Source organism: Pantherophis guttatus, chromosome 3 (genome assembly GCF_059756535.1).
Source record: "Pantherophis guttatus breed Tessera chromosome 3, ASM5975653v1, whole genome shotgun sequence".
Lineage (NCBI taxonomy): Eukaryota > Metazoa > Chordata > Lepidosauria > Squamata > Colubridae > Pantherophis > Pantherophis guttatus.
This window is the reverse complement of record NC_142065.1, coordinates 113,254,344-113,265,391: the sequence shown is the minus strand read 5'-3', so window position 1 is coordinate 113,265,391 and position 11,048 is coordinate 113,254,344.

Sequence of the window (11,048 nt, the reverse complement as noted above, 5' to 3'; positions counted from 1 at the left end):
CCCACTCCTATGTGGGAGCTTTATTACCAAGCTTCATCCCTGGTTTGGATAAAAGATTGGGTGATCCTCTCAAGAAAGCGCATTTTGGCAATTGAAGGATATGATTTGCAGCAGGGATGGCATTCCTTCTTGTGGTCTCAGAAAGACAAACAATCCAAATATTTTACAAATCATTATATTAGAGGAATTTTATTAAGAGTTTGGGAAATGGTGAAGAAGCAAGTTTACACACAGATTCCTAAGTGGGTGTCTCGTTTTAGTCTTGTATTTATGTGTGCCTACATTTCACTTCTTATATTGTTTTCTAATCATTATTGTGTGTTAATTTTATTGTAAATATTTAATAAAGATATTTTTTTAAAAAAAAACACTAATTTTAGACATAGTTACTACTTTTTTATTCCTATTCATTATAAGGATTTAAATAAATGAGTCCAGGTAGTCATTGACTTATGACCACAATTGACCTAAAAATTTCTGTTGCTAAATGAGACAGGTGTTAACTGAATATTGCCCCATTTTACAACCATTGACACAGTTGTAAAGTGAATCCCTGCAATTGTTAAGATAGTAAGATAATTATTAAGATAGTAATAAGGTTGTTAAATGAATCTGGCTTCCTCATTGACTTTGCTTGTCAGAAGGTTGCAAAAGAGGATCACATGACCCTAGAACACTGCAACCATCATAAATATGAATCTGTGACCAAGCCTCTGAATTTTGATCATATGACCATGGGGATGCTGCAACGGTCATGTGAAAAATAGTTATAAATCACTTTTTTCAGTGCCGTTGTAACTTCGAATGGTCACTAAAGGAAGTTGAGGACTATCTGTATAGCTTAAATGAATTGAATTTATTATCAGCTGACTTATCTAGTTATTTGGAAAGGTTTTTTTTACTTAACTTTTACTGCAGTCATTAATTAGCACAAGAGAATTAATATTCAAATATTTTTAAAAATCTAAAATTAAATTGACAAAACTAGAAAAGTCAAGAAAAGTACATACAGACAAAAATAAAATGGCTAAAAGACAATATTAAATCAATATCAAATTAGCCAAAGAGCTTGGTCAGTCTACATATATGCAACAAGGAGAAAAGAAATTAAAAATAGCAATCTGGATAATATAAACTTTGAAACAGTATAAAATACATGTACATGCACACATATAAACATATATATTGGAAAATATAATTGGATAATAATTATCCAAGAATGAATGCTATAGGATTATAACTTCTCTTACAATTTCCTGTCAAATTTGAGAAAAAATGTATAATAGCTGACAAGGTATGTTCAATTGTTAATGCTGAATCTGATCCATTTCTGGCTATCCATACTAGAGCAAATTCAATTATTCTTAATCTTTGCTGGAAAGATTATTTTTGCTTCTGAATCACAGAAAGGAATAGTACCAATTGATCAATTTGCATAAGAATGTCAACAATTTTTTCAGATAATATAAAATCCAAATGTTTATTATGATCAACTTAGAAACTTGTGTGCAGATTTCCATTTCTGAATAGCCACCAGATGAATGCTATAGGATTAAATTTGGTAAAAGAAAATTTTGGAATTCAATCTGCCAGATTCTGAACATACCTTATAGCCCAGTGATGGTGAACCTTTTCGGCACTGAATGCCCGAACTGGAATGCGCGCACATGCGCATGCGGAGCCCCAGAAACTCGAAGACCAGCGTGCCAGCCACCTGGTCTTTGTGCCGGAGCGCCGGAAACCCAAAGACCAGGTGGCCGGTGCGCGCGTGTGTGTGCCGGAAACCTGAAGACCAGCTGGCGATGACGCACGTGCTCACAGAGATGGCTCTGTGTGCCATCTCTGGCATGTGTGCCATAGGTTCACCATCACAGTTATAGCCAGTTTGGCATCTATTGATTTTCTTTTTTTAAGAAAAGGACTTTAAATCATTTTTGCTTTTCTTTCTCATAAATATCTTTGCTAGAATATTCTAAGCAGTCTCTAAAAAACCAAAGAGCAAGCAAATAAGGGAGTTTTACAGGGATGCTGGTAAACTGCTGAATTTGGAGAAATATTTTTTTTGGCCAGGGGCTATATAATTTTCAATTTGAGGGAATATATGCTTTGTTTGCTGAGAGTATCATTTGAGGGAAAGACTTATTGACTGATTCATGAACTAAGCACTAATAGAGCTCAGTTGCATTCCTTAACTAGCTTCCATCTTACCCATCTTCTTTAGAAAGACGATTGTTCAGGGCTATGATTAGAGTGAGCAACTAGGAATATAAATAGGAAGAAAGAAGTTTGGGGGGGGAGTTGTATGTGAAACAGCTCCAATAATTTCAATCTCTCTAGAAAATGGAAGGGACTCTAAATTCTCCAGAAATTAATAAAATCAAGTTATTCTTTGAGGAAGAGGGAAAGATTGTAATTGTGCAAGATTGATAGTCACAAGAGCCAGGAACAATATAATAGTGGATGGCCCAGACAAGCTATCACAATGAAGCATTCTGTCTTCCTGATGCACATCTACGATGTGGTACAAAATGTATCCTGATGCATCACCCCACAGCCAGAGTTGAGCCAAAGCTAATTCCTTTCCATCCAAACCATTCCTTCAGATCCCTAAAAGTGATCCTGCCATTCAATTGGGAGAAGGGGGAGACTTGGATTCGATTTACTAGCATTGCCTGTGTCAACAGATATTTTACAACCTATATCCTGGTGCCAAAATGCCCTGAGATCTTAATGTTGAGGAATGTTTATGACAGCCATCTGGGCTATTTCAGGTTAAAGGATAACGGAGGATAATGATGTGAATACATGTTTATCCAGTTCTCAGGGCAGCTGGTAAAGAAAACATCTTCACACTTGTGTATTGGCTAAAATCTGCGTTCTGGCTAAAGGGAGGGGTCTCTACTGCTTTAATCCTACTTGTCTTGCCTAAGGGTATTCAGACGTTGCTTTGAATCCATTGCTGTCGCTTCTGCTTAATAAAAGGTTCCTTTTGAAATACTCCGTTTCAAGAGTTTTTACTTTCTTAAATTGAAAGGAGAGGCAATCCTTACAGAAAGCAACGTCTGCAAAACGGTCAACCCAGAAAAGCAATCTTCGCTCTACTGAGGGGACCTTGCAAACCATGTCCGAACGAAGCAGGGGAGAAGCCGAATGCTGGGGGGGACATATCAACCATCAATGCCTGTTTCGTACACCCCATCGGACAGGATGAGGTAATCCTGGAGAATCCCAAAAAGCCCCGCTGGTCAATTGGCATCAGGAAGAAAGATAGCTGGGATGAGAGAACCAGAGGAGTCAACCTCAGCCACGGTAACCGAAAACCGGGGTGGAAACTGGAACTAGAAGCCCTCGCTGATCAGGGGGAACTAACAGAAGCATCACAGAGGGAGGATCGTCTGAAGAGGCATATAACCCAATTGGTGATGGAAACTTTGGAAAATCTCAAGATCCGAGGGGAGCCAGGATGACAACCAAGAAGCGTTGAAAGAGCAGCAGTCGCGGATGATGCCAGGGGAGGCACCCTCCTTCTGGAGCCCGCCTATTGAGCAGATGGCGCAGTAGCGGGAGAAGACTCAGCAAACCCTCCCCTCCAGGCAGCCCGCACACCGGTGCCCATTCTCAACCAATCCGAGTCCTGCAACTGGAAAGAAAAACTCACTCCCTTGGGGTGAAGTTTGATGGGGATCCACAACAATTAGGATTCTTTGTGGCACACCTACATGCAAGAGTATGATCGTGATTTCCAAACCCAAGGATCCTGTGTGCGAGTTGTGACCCTAGCCCTAGAGGGTGCCACTGCCAGATGGATAGTGACCCTGCATAACGCCAATGCACCAGAACTGCGGAATTTTGACCGTTTCATGATGGCCCTGCGATGATGGTTTGAGGACCCACTTGCAGATCGCAAAGCATGTGATCACATTAAGGTGGTGAACCAGGGTCGATGACAAGTAGCAGAGTATACTGAAGAATTCCAGGAACTTGCGTGTTGTGTGACTTGGCCAGAGGATATTTTGGTGAGCTGTTTCAAGGATGGGCTGAGTGATGATCTATACAATGCCTGTGTGGCCTGAGGCACACTGAATCACCTACATGAGTGGTACATCACCGCTGAAGAAGCCGAGATCAATATGAAACCAGAAAGCTAGAAACCAGTACCGAGCAGGACGAGTATCAAAGAAATCCCCACCCCAATGGAAGCAAGAGCCCCTCAAACCACAAACCGCATTTTCTCCGAAATTCTCAGCCTGTTTCAAAAGAGGGGCACCTAGCTGCAGAGTGTCATTCGCAAACACCCACCCAGAAACCAGAACTCCTGCCAGGGGGGAAACTTGTAAAACCTGGCCAGCATGGGAAGGAGACTGCCCTGAGGAGCAGGGAGATCACAGAATTTCCACCACCATCCCTTTGGGGAGGAAACTCTGGCATCTCAGCAGGAGGAATCACACTTATTTGGAAGCAATCCAGAAGATGAATCAGTGGTAAGCAAAGCAATTAAGACTATTTATCCCAAACCGGGACAGGGAGATAAATATCTCTGTGTTAGTGGACTCAGGGTACACCCACTGCTTGATCAGCTCAACCCTAGTAGGGAAGTTGAGGATTAACGTAAGAAAGCTGAAAAACCCCATTGCTTTCTGCCAACTAGATTTATTTATTTATTTATTTTATTGGATTTCTATACTGCCCTACTCCTGAAGGACTCAGGGCAGTGAACAGCCACAGAATAAAACACATAAATAAAATTTTTTAAAATAGAATAAAAACAAATTAAATAATTTGGCTGAACAAATTTAAAATACCCCATAATTTAAAAACAAATTAAAATTTACATTCAAAAACTCCACGTCGCTCCCATAACCACCCACGCAGCTGCACTCTGCGCCAGTTGGAGCCTCCGAGTGCACCTCAAGGGGAGCCCCATGTAGAAGCGTTACAATAGTCCGGACGAGAGGTGACGAGGGCATGAGTGACCGTGCGTAGGGAGTCCCAATCTAGAAACTGGCGGATCAGGCAAACCTGATGAAAAATCCGGTCACAGCCATCAAGTGCTCTTCTAAAGACAGCCGTGAATCCAGGAGGACGCCCAAGTTGCGAGCCCTTTCCGTGGGGGCCAATGATTCGCCCCCAATAGTCAGTGATGGCACCAGCTGACTATATCGGGACATCGGAAACCACAGCCACTCGGTCTTGGATGGGTTGAGCCTGAGCCTGTTTCTCCCCATTCAGATCTGTACGGCCTCCAGGCACCGGGACATCACTTCAAGGGCATCGTTGGGGTGGTCCGGGGTGGAGATGTACAGCTGGGTGTTGTCAGCGTACTGATGGTACTTCACCCCGAAACCACGGAAGATCTCGCCCAGCGGCTTTACATAAATGTTGAACAAAAGGGGCGAGAGGACCGATCCCTGCGGCACCCCACATATGAGGGGCCTCGGGGTCGACCTCTGCCCCCCTGCCAACACAGACTGCGACCGGTCGGAGAGAAAGGAGGAGAACCACCGTAGTACGGTGCCTCCCACCCCCAACTCTTCCAACCGGTGCAGCATGATACCATGGTCGATGGTATCAAAAGCCGCTGAGAGATCTAACAGGACCAGGACAGAGGAGCAACCCCTGTCCCGAGCCCTCCAGAGATGGGTCAACAGCAGGGGGGGAGCCAGCTTCTTTTGCCACCGAGCCTCTACAAATAGGCATTGGGGGCCATGAGGAACTACTTACATTTATAGTGGCACCTGGCATGGAATGGCTGTTAGTCTTGGGCCTTGCATGGCTGAAAAAAATGGAACCCCAAAATTGGAAACAAGGCATCATAAAATTTCAGATGCATGTGACATTTGCTGAGAATCTGTTAGGATATGGTTTGAGCCTAACAAGTTTTCCAGGCAATATTTCTAGAAATAGAATTTTTTTTGTTAAAATGGAGAAGAGTAACCAACATGTTAAACTAGCAAATGGCTGGAAGGTTAAGGTAGCTGGAGAGGGTGTTGCTCGTTGGTCATTTAGTAATGAACCATTGCCTATGTTATATATTCCTGAGTTAAAATTCAATTTATTATGTTAAATGATTATTGCAATTTGGGTTTACAGTAACATTTAAAAATGATAAGTGTTTTATTGAGAAAGATGGCAAGGTTGTTACTGCAAGTTTAGAAAATGATTTATTTATTTTAAGGGATAACCCAGTATTGGTGGCTAAGTCTAAGTCTGTTTATAAGAATGTTAAACCACATGATGAATGTATTCATCTGTTACACCGGAGACTTGGGCATTTAAATTTCAGGACGTTAAAGAAAACAGTTCAGTTATCGGAAGGGATAAAACTACAAGCATATAGTAAATATCTGAATTGCAATGCCTGTAGTCAGCAAAAAAGTAGGGTAACACCAGCAAACCATGTTAATAGTTTTAAAACCAAAAAGCCATTAGAGGTAGTGTTTGTAGACCTAATTGGACCAAAAAAATCCAGCATAGAAGGTGCCTGCTATATTCTAAGCATAGTAGACCAGTATTCAAGATACGGATTCTATTATCTTATGAAAACAAAAAGTGAAACATTCCAGCATATTAACAACTGGCTGCGTTTTGTGGAAAGGAAACAGAAATTTAAGGTTAAACGCTTAGTGACTGATAATGGTACAGAATTTACCAACCAAAAATTGGAAAAGTTTTTGCAGGATGCAGGGATCCAGCATAAACAGTCTGCGCCATACAGACCACAACACAATTCTTATATTGAGAGAAGAGGTCAAACATTACAAGCCATGACTAGAACTATGTTGGCAGATTCTGGTTTGCCTGAAAATTTATGGGGTGAGGCTGTTATGTGTGCTAACCATGTGTTAAACAACGTGGTTCATTCCTCTGCGGGTGAAATACCATTCACCTTATGGCATGGGAGGAAACCAAATCTTAGTTACTTACACACATTTGGAGCCCCAGCTTGGGTACATATTCCATCTAGTTTAAGGAGAAAGGATCAACAGAGAGCCAGAAAAATGTTTTTCGTTGGCTATGAATCAAATCATAGAACTTTTAGATTTTGGGCACAAGGAACTACTAGTGTTTACTGTAGTGCAAGTGCTAAATTTCTAGAGCATGAAGGATGGGATAAACTAGAGTGTGCAGATTATAGACATGATAATAATACTGTTAGTCTAGAGCATCATATTCCTGATGATATTCCTGAGGATTTAGATGATGTAGAATCCTCTATCAAGGAGGAAGAACAGGAAGTAGGTTTAGAGGAGGTAGTTTTAGGGGAGGAGTCAGATGAACCATCTGCGGTAACTCCTGTATTACCTAGGAGATCTACTAGGGAAAGGCATCCACCTGATCGATATAAAGCAACCGTAGTTTGCCAGATTAACATTAAACCTTCAAGTTATGAGGATATCAGGCTTTATCCTGAAAAGGAGCAGAATGCTTGGAAGGAGGCAATGAGTAAGGAAATTAATTCTTTAACTAAGTTAGGTGTTTACGAAACTGTGAAATTGCCACCTGGTGAAAAATTAATAGGTTGTAGATGGGTTTACAAAATTAAGAAAAGCATAGATGGGTCAGTAACCCATAAAGCTCGCCTGGTAGCTCAAGGTTTTTCTCAGACTGAAAAAGATTTCAATGAGGTTTTTGCTCCTAGTTTACGTGCTAGTACTTTAAGAACAATGCTAGTGTGGGCGGCTAAGTATAAATATAGTATTAACCATATAGATGTAGAGACAGCATACTTGCATGCTCCATTGAGACACACCATCTATATGAGGAAGCCTTTAGGAGTTGAAACACAAAACCACACTGATTGTTGAAAGTTAAATAAAAGCCTTTATGGTTTGAGACAATCAGGGTTTGAGTGGAACCAATGTATAGTTAAAGACCTAAATAAGATCGGTTTTCATGAAGGTGTAGCGGATAAGTGTCTTTTAAAAGAGAAAATAATAATGGGTTAGTATCATTTTTGTTATTGTTTACAGATGATATAGCCATAATAACTAAAACTGACAAGGAAGCCATAGATATTGTTAAACAGTTACAAACCAAATTTAAGATTAGAAATTTAGGAAATATTAGGCATTATTTGGGTCTAGATATCAATCAAACAGCTAGAGGTTATAAAATATCTCAATCTAGCAAAATAAGCCAAATGTTGAAACATTATGGCATGGAGCTATGTAAGCCAGCTAAAACGCCTATGGCACAGGATTTTCAACAAGGAGAAATCCAAAGTCCTAAATTTAGTAAGGAGATCTACCAGTCTCTTATAGGTAGTCTATCTTATATAAGCAATTGGTCGAGACCTGATATTTCATTTGGAGTAAACCAATTAGCGAGATATAATGCAGAGCCAACTGATAGGCATTGGCAGGCCGCAAAGCGTATATTAAGATATCTGAAAATGACGATGCATTATGCATTGTATCTAGAACCTAACAATGATTTAGTATTGAGCGCATATGCTGATGCCAGTTTTGCTACTGATTTGATCACCAGAAAGTCCACATCGGGTATAGCTATCATGTTAGACAATTGTTTGATTGGCTGGAAATCAATTCGTCAAAAACATATTAGTCTATCTACTATGGAGGCAGAATTCTCATGTTTGTCACTAGTTTGTACTGATCTGATTTATTACAAACAACTAATGAAGGATATTGGTTTAAAGATGAATTATCCAATTGTAATACATGAGGACAACCAAGCTGCTATAAAAATGGCAACAAATTTAGCAGTTAAAACTAGATCTAAGTATACTGACATTCGGTATCTGAATGTTCGTCAGTGTATCCAAAGCAACATGGTTAAGTTGGAATATTGTATGTCGGAAGACAATATTGCTGATAATTTTACCAAAGTGCAAGGTGCTATCAAACATAAAACGTGTTGTGAAAGCTATGGATTAAGAATCTAAACGGTATATATTGACCTGTCCAAAGGTTTGAGGATATGGTTTGAGCTTAACAAGTTGTCCAGGCAAAATATGTGTTCTGTGACTTTAATATGAATATGTATTGTGTGACTTTAAAGTTTTCCTGCTGATTCATTGTAATGCTGAGTCATGCTGTAATTAATTGTGAACGTATTTAAGAAAGGTACTGTAACGTATTCAGTTGATGATAAGCTACCATTGTGTGAGGAGTGCTATCCATTGTGCTATCATCGTTGGATGGATCTGCTACTATCGTGGTTTGTGAACCAGAGTGAATTTGTTATTCTAACCAACTACTGTTTGTGTGGTAAGAAGATATCTGTATTACTGGACTGATTTAACTGGCAAAGACTTGGATTGATTTAAAGATTATGAGATTGTTTTTTTCAGTATAAAGTAAACTTTTGATAAACCAGTTTGCACATCTCTTATTCATTGCTCTCAGCAATGTTTCTCTGTGCTCTACACTTTGCTGGTTGGTAACACAACAACAATATCCTTAACAGAATCCACATAAAGAAACTGAAGGGGCAGACTACCGAGAAACAGCCACGCCAGCTGAGAGCATACCCATAGAATACAAGGATTTGGCTGAAGTTTTTAGCAAAAAAGCCTCAGATGAGCTCCCTCCCCACCGCGCCACTGACTATGCGATAGAAATCTTACCCAGAACTAAATTCCCTAAACCCAAGATGTACAGCATGTTTCCAAGGGAGTTGGAAGAACTGAGAACATTCATTGAGAAAAACCTAGCAAGGGGTTTCAAATAGACATATGTCATGGTCCAGAATAGACATGATATGGATGACAAATGATTTATTAGTTAATGTACAAGACATAAATATTGAAACAAGTATATGGGCGGACCATAACCCAATTATAACTATATGGAAGGGACAAAGAAAGACATTAAGATGGACATTGTATCAGACAGTTTTAAATGAAAAAGAGTTTCAACAATCTGTAGAGAAAGAATTGGGTTTCTTTTTTAAGGAAAATAGAAAGGAAGATAATTCACTACAAAACATATGGGACACAGCAAAAGCATACATCCGAGGATTGGCAATGACTTATGTGAGAAAAAGAAACAAAAAGAAAAGATATACACAGAAAAAAATGGAAGAAGAATATAAGAAATTGGATAAGGAACTACAAAAAATACGCAAAATAAGAGGATCAAAAGCCAAATGGATTGGGAAGAAACATGAAATGAATTTAATTGAAAAAGAAGATTTGGCTTATAAAATAAAGATGTCTAAACAAAACTTTTATGAAACTGCTAATAAGCCAGGTAGATGGTTGGCATATAAAATGAAAAAGGAGAAGGAGAAGAAATTGATCAATCAACTAATAGATGAAGAAGGACAGCTATGTTATCGAAATGAGGAAAAGAAAAAAGTGGTACAGAAATACTACAAGAAACTTTATGAACAAGAGATAACATCAGAAGAGAAGATTAAGCAATATTTAGAAAAGTCTGACCTACCAAAAATACCAGAAGAGTATAAGGAAGCTTTAGAGGGAAGGATAATGATGATGGAGGTGATAGAAGATGAGCCGAGGTGGCGCAGTGGTTAGAGTGCAGTACTGCAGCTACTTCAGCTGACTGCTAGTTCAGCAGATCAGCGGATCAAATTTCACCGGCTCAAGGTTGACTCAGCCTTCCATCCTTCCAAGGTGAGTAAAATGAGGACCCAGATTGTTGGGGGCAATATGCTATTTAGTATACTGTCTTTGGTGTAAGCTGCCCAGAGTCCTCGGAGAGTGGGCAGCATAGAAATATGAGTAATAAAATAAATAAATAAAATAAAGGAATCAATGGATGGGGAGAAACAGGCTCCGACTCAACCCCTCCAAGACCGAGTGGCTGTGGCTTCCGGCGTCCCGATATAGCCAGCTGATGCCATCGCTGGCTATTGGGGGTGAATCACTCGCCCCCATGGAGAGGGCTCGTAACTTGGGCGTCCTCCTGGACGCACGGCTGTCTTTAGAAGATCATCTGACGGCCGTGGCCAGGGGGGCTTTTTATCAGGTTCGCCTGATACGCCAGTTGCGCCCCTTTCTAGATCGGGACTCCCTACGCACAGTCACTCAGGCACTTGTCACTTCCCACCTGGACTACTGC